Source organism: Cydia strobilella, chromosome 13, assembly GCF_947568885.1.
Source record: "Cydia strobilella chromosome 13, ilCydStro3.1, whole genome shotgun sequence".
Lineage (NCBI taxonomy): Eukaryota > Metazoa > Arthropoda > Insecta > Lepidoptera > Tortricidae > Cydia > Cydia strobilella.
In genome coordinates, this window is record NC_086053.1 from 12,909,456 (window position 1) to 12,923,279 (window position 13,824).

The following is a 13,824-nucleotide window of genomic DNA, read 5'->3' on the forward strand; positions in this document are numbered from 1 at the left end:
GGGTTACAAAATTTACTATGACAGTACCGCTCTAGTATAAGTTACTCTATGATACAATACAATACATAAACACAAAGTGTTTTTAAATAATTAATATTGTCTTCGGTTACCGCGATAATTACTCATGAAATAAAACCACTCCGCATTCACCCGACCGACCAACCGATTCAACCGATTTTGCATGTACAACCAGCCTTAAAGTTCATAGTCTATGATGGTTCATTATTTTTAGTATGTGGGTATTTTTGCACTTTGTAGTTTTTCCTCAGTCACCCGTTGACCACGAACGCTGTAGGGTTCGAAACGTCGGGATGTATTATAAATTCAATATACGCGATATAATCAGTTTTCATAGTTTTATTTCATAAATAAATAATTATTAAAATAGTTATTTGTTTTACAAGGGGGTACCTAAAGCGTTTGTTTAATCCCTCGTCTTAATATCGATAATGATACAGTTATCATTAAAACAAGCAAAAGATTCCAAAATTGGACCACAAGCGTAGCAAGTGTTTCGAGAAGTGGAAGCTTGAACGTTGTGATCGAGGGTTTCAAGTTCAAGGCACGAGGATTAAACAAATTTTGCTACCGAGCGAAACACCACACCAACACACCAACACGAGCAAAATAACCTAGATGATTTTATTTTTTATTTTTTTTATTATTTATTGAGAAACAAACAGTCTTAAAATAAACATAAGCAACTTAGCTAATAGCTACAAATTGATTTTTATAGACCTATAGTTTCCTAATTCACATATCGAGGTACAATTAAAAAGTAATGATAAATAGTGAATTTTACTCTATTCTATTAATTTGACTACACTTAGACCATATAAAAGTGTATCGATTTAAATTAACACGATTTTCACTCATAGTTTTAAACAAACACTAAGTTTTTAACGCGATTAAAGTCCCGTGTTCGTTTAAAATTATGACATATAGGTAAAAGTGCTTCTGCTGCTGACGGTACACTTAGTGCTTTCTGTGGTCCTGCATACTTATTACATTTTATTTTAATACCTATTTTGTATTACTTTTTTTGCGGCTCTGGAAGTCTAAGACGGCATAACGCATGTCACAACTTTGTCAAAATCACTTGATTGAAAGGCCGACTTTGTAATTTTTTTATTTAAATATTTTAGGGTTCCGTTTCGTGCAGAGCTGAAAGAAAAGCTGAAGGGAAAACAATCGACGCAATCGAAAACTTCAAGTTATGTAAGTAAAGTTTTCTTTTGGACGAATGAGGGCTAACGCGTATGAATTCGCCGCTAGGGGCGCTAGTGTAGATGGTGGTATTTTCCATAGTTCGAAATGTCAAATGTCACTTGTCACTTCAATGACTGACAGCTTTTCTTTAGTCTTTTGGACCACCATCAACAGAGGCGCCAACTGGTGAGCAAAAACACGATAGCCCTCATTAGGGAGTGTGCATGAACTATAGGGCAGCACATGAGCCGTCAGATTTTGGGCGCGAGGCGTAAATGTGAAGTTTATGCTTCCGATGTAGCCCACAAGATGGCAAAATCTAATACTATACACAAGAAAACGTACGAGAACGGAAGATGGCAGCACTTGCTCTGGCAATGTACCTATATGTTTATAATAATATTTCCGATTCCCGCCTCAAGATGGCAGACCCTCCAACGCGCAAGGCATGCGCAATGTTTCTATAGGTGCTTTATTCCGACTTATGTATCATCTTACAGTGTACCAAATTACATACAATACATTCAAATTTGATAATTAAACTAGGACGCTTTTTCTTCCAATTTGAACGAAAGAACTCGTGATTCTGAGCATAAATGACACAATACAATACAATAAAAATATTCTTTATTGCTCACCAATATGAAAGAGAACATAACATAAAAATTAGGCACTTAAACTATAATATTACCAAATATGAAAAAAAAAATAGTGCACAACTTTAAATAAAATGATCCATTTATAAAAACGCTCGAGCGAGATTAATGTCAAAACAATATCATAATTTCAAAATCTGAATGTGCCTCCTTGGAACTCAAGAATACATAGTGCAAGTAATGGTAGGCTACTTGTCGTGTTATTGTATTTTCCGCCCACTCAGATCAAGCCATAACTACACGTGAATGTGAAATGTCACCGACACGCCATGTAGTACGACCAAGAGGCCTTTACTAAAGCGTTTAGCGGATATTTTTTCAACCAAAATCAGGGCACCAGGTGTGTGAAACTCCTTTCGGCCTTTCTGGTATTCGCGGCTCCGTTCTGCTCAGCATGTTATTAGGGTTGACACAACTTGACGTTCCTTTGCGTGCACGACCACAGATAAGATAATGACCTGAATTTTGACAACCCTAAATAGCCGAAAGGGGTAGTGCCATGTATTAAAAAGGGACAGCATGATTCGTCCCTGAACCGCAGCGCTGTCAAACTTCGGTTTAGTAGGAAGTTTCCTTTCTGTACGGTAGTACTATTATTTATTCTGTGCCAAAACATAGTTTTATAAACAATAATGGAACGAAATGATATAAAGTAGACTGTGATTGTAGTACAAAGAAATAGGTGGGATCGTGGTCAAACGCCTGCCTATTCATCATAAAAATAAAAAATTAGAGCGAGTAAAGGTTTTACATAAAAAAACTTCTACTCTGTTTATTTTAACGAAAATGTTATTTGACATATATAGACATATGTTACGTTTCATGCCAAGTTTATGTAATTTAAGGAGGTCGTTTCTAAATAAGAACGTTACTTAAATGTATGGGAGTAGAACTTGATAAAATCGCTAATTCAATTTTCGCAATTGAACGAACCTGCATCGAATCTGCCCCGCTAACCGCTCCACTTATGGCCGCAGCTTAAGGACCAGAGAGCCTACCGCGAACCTCGTTCGACGTGTTGCCACTGTCGCACTTGTAAATTCGTACGTAAGTGTGACAGGGAGGCAACACGTCGAACGTGGTTCGCGGTAGGCCTTCAGAGATGCGTCAGCAAGTATCCCAAGGCGAGACTATGAACGCATTGTTATTGTCTCGGTCTAAATGGTATGCGGATTTATACTTACATTAAATGACATATGACGATCGTTTTGAACTTTGTAGACTACTTATTAGACATTATATAGAGCTTTTAATTTTGAATTGAATGTAGGTATTAATTTCTACTCACCACCTTAGCCGCCTTAAGGATGACTCACGCTAGACCGGGCCGGGGCTGGGCCGGAGCTTCCAGCGCTTTGTTTTCTAAGGAAAGCACCACGTGATCACCGATCAGCCATTATAAAAAATGACATGGCGGACGCCTCGGCCCGGGCCCGGCCCGGTCTAGCGTGAGTCATCCTTTAGCCGCCAGAAAATTAACTAGCCTTACATCAGCCATTCTCAAAGTGTGCTACGCGGACCCCCTACACCCTGGGGCTGTAAACTTCCAAAGCTTCTGTGGGGGCTCCGCGAAAAGCGAAAACAAATCAATAACTAGCTCGTCTATATCTCTGGTCCACAGTTAATTTGACAAACGAAATTTTTTAATTCAATACATATACATAGTCCTGTAATGGCGTGCATCCACCTCGAACAGTCCAATCCATGAACTATTACAAACCCTACTTTACCTATACCTACTTAAATATGAACTAGACAAAAGTATTTTAGGTCGAATTAATTATCGTATGGCATATCTTTACATGTCACTGCATTATAAAATTAAATTTTAAAACTAGAATTCTTAAAATAATCCAGGGCTTTCCCAGTCAAGGCTTTGAGCTCTTCAATGTTGCTACCGAATTTGGTGTTGGGGTATTCTAGCACCATGTGACGGATTGTTTGTTCCGGTTCTCCACATCCGCATGCCGCCAATTTACACCATTTATTCCAGTCAGTTTTAAAGCGGTTTAATAGACACCAGACACGTCGTTGGGTAGTGAAACCTGGAGGTCTAGTACGGGGGCTTAGTTGGGTCCTTATATGCGATGTACTGCGTTTTGATTCTTCATTACCATCACCACATTATTGGCCGTTTTATAAAAGCAAACAGGATCATTGTGACAAGAATAGCAGAAGCACGGGAGTGCTACAAGATAACCGAAAACCATTCACCATTTTAGACGGAGAGCTGGTGGAAATTTGGAGTAGGTCCTTGAGGCAAGCTGAAAATTTGCCTGATGCTTCTCCTATCTTACCCTACCTCAGCACTACAAGTCTGGCTGCAGGGTAGCGGGTCTAAACCAACCTATCCATTTTTAAAGAATTTTTTTTTGGTGCCCAAAAAAGGTTCTTGAGGCAATCTGTAATTTCTACAAGTGAAAATTGAATATCTAAATAGGCATAAAAAAATTATGCCAGACGATTTGGCCGGGTCTTTTACCTTGCCAGACGCGTGCAAAATATTTTTTCAAAAAATTCAAAAAAGGTTCTTGAGGCAATCTGTAATTTTTACAGGTTAAAGTTAAGTATCTAAATAGTCATAAAAAAAATAAGCCAGACGATTTGGTCGGGGCCTTCTACCTGCCAGACGATCTAGAAAGTTACGTATGGCACTTACTCGCACGCAAAATTAAGTTTGTTATCCTGTATAAATGTATGCTAATACAAAGTTAATTTTGTAGTGCAGAAAATTAAAGATAGAAAAGTACAAATTTGGATGTACGATGTGATTGTGAGTATATATTTATGATAATTATGGGTATGAATAGGGTGTGGGCATAGTACATATGAAATTAGCGACAATATGTCCAGCTGTATCTCTATTGTAGATACATGGGTAGTTCATTAGTTATGACGAAGGCCTAGGCCGGGAAATATTTTTATTTTATTTTAATGTAAACATGGCGTGCATGGCTGTGTTCATGATTTTTTTTTCATCTTTCATATATCATATAATATAATTAAATAATAAATAATTTATTAAATAATTAATTAATTATTTTAGGGGTTTAATATAATTTTAGTTTAATTTAATTTTAATTTTAATCTTAACTGTAATATAATAATTTTATGTAATGTTATAATGTAATGTATTATGATCCTAAGTTGATTGAAATAAATGAATAAATGAAATAAAATTAATTACATCACACGTTTAGGGGGGGAGGGGGGTCAAGAAAATGTGACATGTTGTGAGGGAGTCACAAACTTTGTGACGTCACTATAAGTTATTTAAATTATTTTATTCGCTGTACAGTTAAATAACAAGTTTTTGGAACGATAATCGTTTTTAATCGTTTAATTTTCTTGACATGCAATGAAATATCGTCCTCATGTGCGTCAAAACAGCCTTCAAAGTATCACGTTTCGGGCGGAGCAACTCGAGAGAACTGTAAAGCGAGGTTTAGACTAGCAAGAACTTGCATGCAATTTACGTTACATTACCGACTACTAAGGTAAACTGCATTCAAAATGTTTATCAGATACCGCAATGTAATGAAAATTGCATGCAAGTTATTGCTAGTCTAAACCTCGCTTAAAGGAATTTTATACGAAATTGAGTATTTTTTTTTATTTTAATGTAAACATGGCATCTGTGTTCATGCGAACGGGCTAAACAGCTGAAATTTGTTTTAGTCGGAGCGCAAAAATAATCAAATTTTCTTTCCCGCATAAGCAACCCTTAATTTATATTTAAAATAAACGCAAAAAAAAACAAAATCTTTATAGGGCTGTATCTGCTAAAGCATGCGTCGTAGCGCAAAAATAATAAAATTTTCGTTCCCCTCTAGGTAACCCTTAATTTATATTTGAAAAAAAAAACCAAAAAGACAAAAAAATCTTTATAGGGCTGTATCTACTAAACCATGCGTCGTAGCGCAAAAATAATAAAATTTTCGTTCCCCTTTATAAAACCCCAAAGTAATATAATAAAGAACACAATGAAAATCAAAAAAGAAAAAAAAAATATAGGGCTGTATCTCCTAAACCATGCGTCGTAGCGAAAAATAATAAAATTTTCGTTTCCCTCTAGGTAACCCTTAATTTATATTTAAAAAAAAAAAACAAAAAAAAAATCTTCATAGGGCTGTATCTTCTAAACCATGCGTCGCCAAAAATAATAAAATTTTCGTTCCCCTCTAGATATGATCCTTAATTTATATTTGAAAAAAAAAAAACAAAAGAAATATCTTTATAGGGCTGTATCTCCTAAGCCGTGCGTCGTAGCGTAAAATAAATCAAATTTTCGTTCCCCTTTAAAAAACCCCAAAGAAATATAATAAAGAACACAATGAAAATCAAAAAAGAAAAAAAAAGAAAAATAAATTTATAGGGCTGTATCTCCTAAACCATGCGTCGTAGCGAAAAATAATAAAATTTTCGTTTCCCTCTAGGTAACCCTTAATTTATATTTAAAAAAAAAACAAAAAAAAAATCTTCATAGGGCTGTATCTCCTAAACCATGCGTCGCCAAAAATAATAAAATTTTCGTTCCCCTCTAGATATGATCCTTAATTTATATTTGAAAAAAAAAAAAAACAAAAGAAATATCTTTATAGGGCTGTATCTCCTAAGCCGTGCGTCGTAGCGTAAAATAAATAAAATTTTCGTTCCCCTTTAAAAAACCCATGTGATAAATAAAAAACACAATAATAATAAAAAACAACAAAAAAACGTTATAGGGCTGTATCTGCTACACCGTGCGTCGTAGCGCAAAAAAAATCAAAATTTTCCTCCCCTTTAGGAAAGCTTTAGGAGTTAATATAAAAAATTACCAAAAAGAAAAAAAAACAACTTTATAGGGCTGTATCTCCAAAACCGTGCGTCGTAGCACAAAAACAATCAAATTTTCGTTCCCTTTCAAGGAACCCACAAGTGATATAAAAAACACAATGATAAAAAAAAAAAAAAAAAACGTTATAGGGCTGTAACTGCTAAACCGTGCGTCGTAGCGCAAAAATTATGAAATTTAAAAACAACGAAAAATAAATATATATATATATGGCTCTAGCTTCTAAACCGTGCGTAGTAGCGCAAAAATAATAAAATTCTCGCCCCCTTTTACCCCACACACTGAATAACCTATGAGTACATGAAACAATCACCATCATCATCATATTTGTATTATTATTTGTATTATTCAAGCATTAATAATAAAATAACAAATTCACACATTATAATAATTACAACACATTACTATTCTGTATTTAAATTGTACATGTATTTATTAAAATTACAATACATTCTTATAAATTCGGTCATATTACATTTACTATATCCCTACTAATACTCAGTGTACATAATTATCATAAATATACAAATATTCATAATCACAATCACATCGTACATCCTAATTTGTACCTTTTACCTTTAATTTACTGCACTACAAAAATAACTTTGTATTAGCATACATTTATACAGGATAACAAACTTAATTTTGCGTGCGAGTAAGTGCCATACGTAACTTTCTAGATCGTCTGGCAGGTAGAAGGCCCCGACCAAATCGTCTGGCTTATTTTTTTTATGACTATTTAGATACTTAACTTTAACCTGTAAAAATTACAGATTGCCTCAAGAACCTTTTTTGAATTAAAAAAAAATATATTTTGCACGCGTTTGGCAAGGTTAAAGACCCGGCCAAATCGTCTGGCATAATTTTTTTATGACTATTTAGATATTCAATTTTCACTTGTAGAAATTACAGATTGCCTCAAGAACCTTTTTTGGGCACCAAAAAAAAAATTCTTTAAAAATTTATAGGTTGGTTTAGACCCGCTACCCTGCAGCCAGACTTGTAGTGCTGAGGTAGGGTAAGATAGGAGAAGCATCAAGTAAATTTTCAGCTTGCCTCAAGGACCTACTCCAAATTTCCACCAGCTCTCGGACCATTTATACGCAGTTCGTCAATAATGTGGGAAAGGTGATGAAGCGATTGGTGCGACTATTCAGTCGCGATTATTCAATCGCATAGAACTACCCAGTTAGAAGAAGTCGGTTGGCACCTTATTGGATTGCCACTCGTTGAGCCAGGCATTCTCTACCTTCCACAGGGGGTCCATGGCGTTTAACCTAGCTAGTGGTGGATTACAGGACTTAAGCCTTGCGTTCAGTCTTGGTCGAATATAATAAACTAACACAAATAAATTATTATAAATCAGGCCCGTATTCCGGATATGTGAGAGATTTATTAATTCAAATTGACAAGTGATACCGCTAACCGCATCCTCCACGATAGACCGATTAGAATCTCATCACGACTCGACGCCATCGACATCTGAGATATATCGAATCGGACAGATTAGCATAATCACCTTAGAATACGTAGCGGTATATCGTTACATATATTTATACCTTTACAGACATATAATCTTAATTAAGGCTGGGAGCGGGCGTTCATACATTTTGATAGAGTTCAATGTATGAACACTTTGTACGCCCGCTTGACGCCCGCTGCCTGCTGGCGTCCGTACCGCGCCCTTTTAATTTAATTAAGTTTCAAACATAAGTAATAGCTATATAGGTAGGTATAGCCGAGTGTCATATTCAGTGTTAGTTATAGTTATAGTCAATGTTAGTCTAGTAAAGGTGTTTTTTTTTTCTCTCTCTTTCTCTCTCTCTATTATAAATCATGAGAGGTTTACTATACTTGTCAGTAAAAAAGGCGCGAAATTCAAATTTTCTATGGGACGATATCCCTTCGCGCCTATATTTTTTGCCGCCTTTTTCTACTAACAAGATTTGCTTGACCAGCTATAGTTTGTCAAGGAACTGTCTCATTTCGGGCGTAGACGGAGAGAGTCATACTGTCTTTGTCTTGCACTGGTGCTGGCGCCGAGAAGAACGGGATGAGTGTAGTTTTTTTTGTTCTTATTTACTGACAAGATTTGCTTGACCAACTATATAAATAGTAATTGTTAAAAATATAATAATATTGTCTATTCTCAACCAGCGACAAGTCAAATGTGACATTTCTGTCACAACTCTACATCCGGTATCTTTCGATCATGACTTCTACCCATTAGCCGCCTATTTTTGTATCGTCCCTAATTTTAATGGTTTTATACTATAAGTGTTCTACACTTTTAATTATACAAGTTTTTAAATCATTTATTCTCGATTCATTACTATCACATCAGTACATAGTATAAAACAAAATCGCTTTCCTGTCTGTCTGTCCCTATGTATGCTTAGATCTTTAAAACTACGTAACGGATTTTGATGCAGTCTTTAATAGATAGTGATTCAAGAGGATTATATGTATAATCAGCATTGCACCCGTGCGAAGCCGGGGCGGGTCGCTAGTGTAAAATAAAACAACAATATTCAGAAGACATCAAAGTTTTATTTCGACTACGAGATCTCCAATCACGTGCCGACAACTGCGCCATGATCTGATTAACAGTAATTAGGTACAGCAGTCGAAAAGTTTACTATTTAATTATCCATATCCACTTCCTGGTTTAATCGTTAGAACGGACATCATTGTGAGTACTTCTTATACTCTTTACTAGTACAGGAATACTTTGTATAAGTATTACTTAGAAATAAGAAATAAAGAATATCAATTCAACATCAATTAAAATACGATTTCGGATACGGATGCGAATTGCCTAATAATAAATTCAACCTTAATTTTGTTTTAAATTAACAGTAATTAGGCCTGTGGTTCATAAACCTCGCATTCTCAAAGAATCCGGTAGCTCTATTTATTTACTTCGTTTCTACCAGATAGAGAGTAGTATTAACCTTTGTGTGTGTTAGTCAAAAATCCTGGGTGCAAATTTAATTTAATTTCATTTCATTTCACCGGCTTCCGGGACGTCGGAAGGGAGAAGCCCACAAACGATATCTTAGGTACCGTACAAATCATTCTGCCGTTCTCACACACTACATACAAAATTCAATCTGTAATGACAACACAAATAGAGAATGACATATAAAATGACTCACGTCAAAGACAAATCTTGCACACCTCGGCGATCTCTTTTTGTGTACGGAAGAGTCACAACACGCACCGTCATAGGCACAGTTGTGCCTAATATGCTTCGGCAGAGGGTAAATAGTACGAACGCCGTCTCCCTTTCGTGTTGGTCGAAGCACACCTTCTTCTTCAGTCGGTCCCACAATGCTGAGGATCGTGACATCATGTCCTTCTGTTGAAGACCAGGTTCCTCCATAGGCTTCTATTCTATATTCTTTACCAAGCGCATGGCCTCGTGCAGTTTTAATTGCATAGGGGCAAAGCACACCTATAGTGTGTTTTTACTCGTGCATTTTCTGTCGGTAGGCGAAACTTGGTGAAGTGGAACTTCTGACGAAAACCATGAAATGATGGCATTTTTTTACGCTTATTTCACGTTCGGGGTCTAATGCATGCATTCTAATCTTTATTTCTAAGGCCACTGTATGTATATCATGATAACGACAGCATAATTATATTACTAAGGTAAACTAGCTAATTATGTGAAGATGCACTGTGAAACTCGAAACTCTATATTAATGAGAGAGGAATGTCGATGTCGCGCCGACAACCTTAATAGAACATTATTCATATGCTTACCCTTTAAGGTAACTCAGCTACAAATCTCCCGAGTTAATTATGAACAGTCCTTCTTGGATGTGCAAATTGAGTTACAAAATAAATAATAGGTAAGTAATAAACTAGCTAAACATCTGTTTAGTGTTTGTTTAGTAATTTTCTATCTAGAAAATTATCTTCGCAAGTATCTGTGACCTCTCCTTCACCAAAAAAAGCAAATTAAAAGGCGAGTGTGGTGGCGAAGTCCCCAATTCGCAATTAATCGTGGGGACTATAATGGAAATCGTCTCATAAACGACAGGAGGCAGGTGCTTACTTGCTATAGTTCTTTGGTACATTTTTATACTTTTTTGGTACACTTATTATAGTTCTTTGGTACACTTTTGTTCATTGGGTTGTGCATTGTGCGATATGAGCGCTGACATGTCAGTAAGGCTTATAGTATCGCGATAATGTCTTCGCTATTTTAATCAGCACAATGTGGTGGAAGTGTTAAGATACTATTAAGACATGTGTTTAAGGTAAGTTACAAAGAAAGCTGCCCCTGAGATTATTCCCAGCGGGTCGTTATCGATGTTTCCGCTGGAGGGCGATACCGCCGCGAGTTCGCGTTTCCCACGAGAAGCGGGGAAAATTTCCCGATAGCGAATATGTGCAGCCGTGCTGGGGCTCAACGGGTGTGGCGAAATCGATTTCTAGCGATTTGCGATTGTCGACAAGAGATGACAATAAGAGAGCAGGTACAAAAGACTTGCTAAATTACGTTATGTGTAGAGAATGCCATGCTCGGCATCAAACTTCAAGACCGAGTGAAGAATGACGAGATGCAACACCGCACTAAGGTCCGAGATGTGGATGACGTCATTACCAAGCTTAAATGGAGTTGGGCAGGACACGTTGTCAGGCAGAGTAATGGCAGGTGGGCCAAAATGTTGACGGATTGGTGGCCGCTTTCGGATGAAAGAACAGAAGCGCCTGGCGTCCTATCGCTCGTTGGGTGGATGATGACGTTCGAAAAACGCGGGGCACTTTTGGATAAGACTAGCGCAGGACCGGGATAAGTGGCGTACACAAAGAGAGAGGCCTATGCTCAGCAGTGGGCGACTGAAGGCTAAAATGATAATGTAGAGAATTCGATTCCTACCGGCTTGCCTAATTTGGAAGTTAGCAGCAGGTATCGAAATAATGCTGGCCAAATGAGCTTTGATGGCCTGGCCAAGCTAGGTAAATACCTATGTTTTACTCGTCGCCCATCTATAATGGTACGCCAGTCGCTATCATTTGTCAATTCTCTGCAGGTTGCATTTCTCAACAGTGAGTGAAATTTTGTGAGCAAGTTTGGTATTTAGATAGAATTTTTCTGTCATTTCGTTTTTTGGAAATAGTTCAAAATGGCGAAAATTGGCATAAAGGTCTGGAGTCTAGTAGGGTAACTGGCACTTAAGACCATTTGCTAGTTCGCTGTGATAATGAAATAAGAACCTACATACCTACCAATTTTGTTATTTTTCTCATATTTTAGGGTTCCGTACCCAAAGGGTAAAAACGGGACCCTATTACTAAGACTTCGCTGTCCGTCTGTCCGTCTGTCTGTCTGTCACCAGGCTGTATTTCATGAACCGTGATAGCTAGCCAGTTAAAATTTTCACAGATGATGTATTTCTGTTGCCGCTATAACAACAAATACTAAAAAGTACGGAACCCTCGGTGCGCGAGTCCGACTTGCACTTGGCCGGTTTTAACCTTAATGAAGCTTATCGCGAGGTCTACAGCCTCTACAGCTCACAGAGCCACTAGTTTATTATGTTTTTACCCAATGTGTTTCGTTGAACCAAAGGAAATAATACATCTTTTTTATATAAACGAGATATACCAATACAAAAGTCGGTTTTTTTATTCGATACCGATCTACCTATAGGTAGGTATTTACCATCAGCGGCATAGAAACAATCGTTTATGTTCGTAGAACCTCATATATTATATTATAATGGCTTGTCCTCTTCTATATAAAGTTACTGACGTTAATAACCAAACTAATTTATTTTAATAGTGGATGTAATTATGTGTTTATACATGGTTTATACCTATTACGTATATTATTTAATACACATCCTTATGTGAAACATTTTACTCAAAGAGCAAATAGACGTAATTGTTTACATTGTCTTTTCTGGGACTTTTGGGACAATTTAAAAATGAAAAACCAAATGTGTCGGGTTTTGGTTTTTACTTGTAAATATATAAAGGTATAAAGCTAAGAAAGATTAAATAGTAATATCTCCTTAGATGAACGAATTTGACCTAACATTTTATGGTTTCAACAAGACTCTCAAGTCACAGAAATCCTATATATATATATCTGACTCATTGTTTGTTTTGCTTTGTAACATTCGGCATAAATTTGCGATTTTAATTCATTCGAGTGACCTCAGATTTTGCGGTTTCATTCATACAAATTAGTGTGTCAATTTTTTTACCTGTTACAAGAAGTCTAAAGCGCGGCAATGCTACCAGCCTTCTGGGCACCTTACCATCCGGTGCCGAGCTAGCTCCCATTTTTTACTTGTAAATATGTGTATATAGGTAGATATTTTTAGTTAATTTAATTTAGTATTATTTCTGTTTTTTATATTTTTATGTTTGTTTTAGAAGTCTCTTCTTTGTCTCTTATTATTTTTGTAAACATAATAAAATTTTCGAATTCGCTATCGAAACTCCCTTCTAATCCCTCTAAAGGCAATTACGACCTCTACGCACTGAGCTAGGCTTTAAGTTTTTAAATTTAATACGTCGTCCCAGCTGACCGGTTCTTCGCCTTCGGCTCCGCTAATAATAGAACCAGTGTCAAACGATAGTTATGGCCATTTAAAACTTATGTATGTGGCAACACTGGACAGGCGGTTAATCCCACGGGAATTGGCTATAAATAAAATATCCTATGCTATGTCTTGCTGATTTATCCTCAATTTAAAATTACTCCTGGTCCTGGATGGCATTTTTATCCACAGATTTATGTGAATTTATCAGCTCAAAGGATTGCCGAAACACGAAAACATTTATGTTATTGCCATTCCAAATTCTATTATTTTAAATCACAAATGGGTCAAAAAGGTTTATAGTATGAGTTAAGGTTATGCGTCTTTCTTTTGGACATCATAATCCCACCATAAACATTATCATTATCATATAAAATGTTGCCAAGACGAGACCATATGGCTCGCACTATCAAAAAGTTATCAGATCGCATGTAGAGCCAAACTTCTAACTCTACACGCCCTAACTCTACAAACCCTAACTTCTCAAACGTTCACCTTAAATAGTAGTACTATTATTTTATTTTGTGACCTTAGCAGTGTAAATAATCCAAACGAGAGTTAT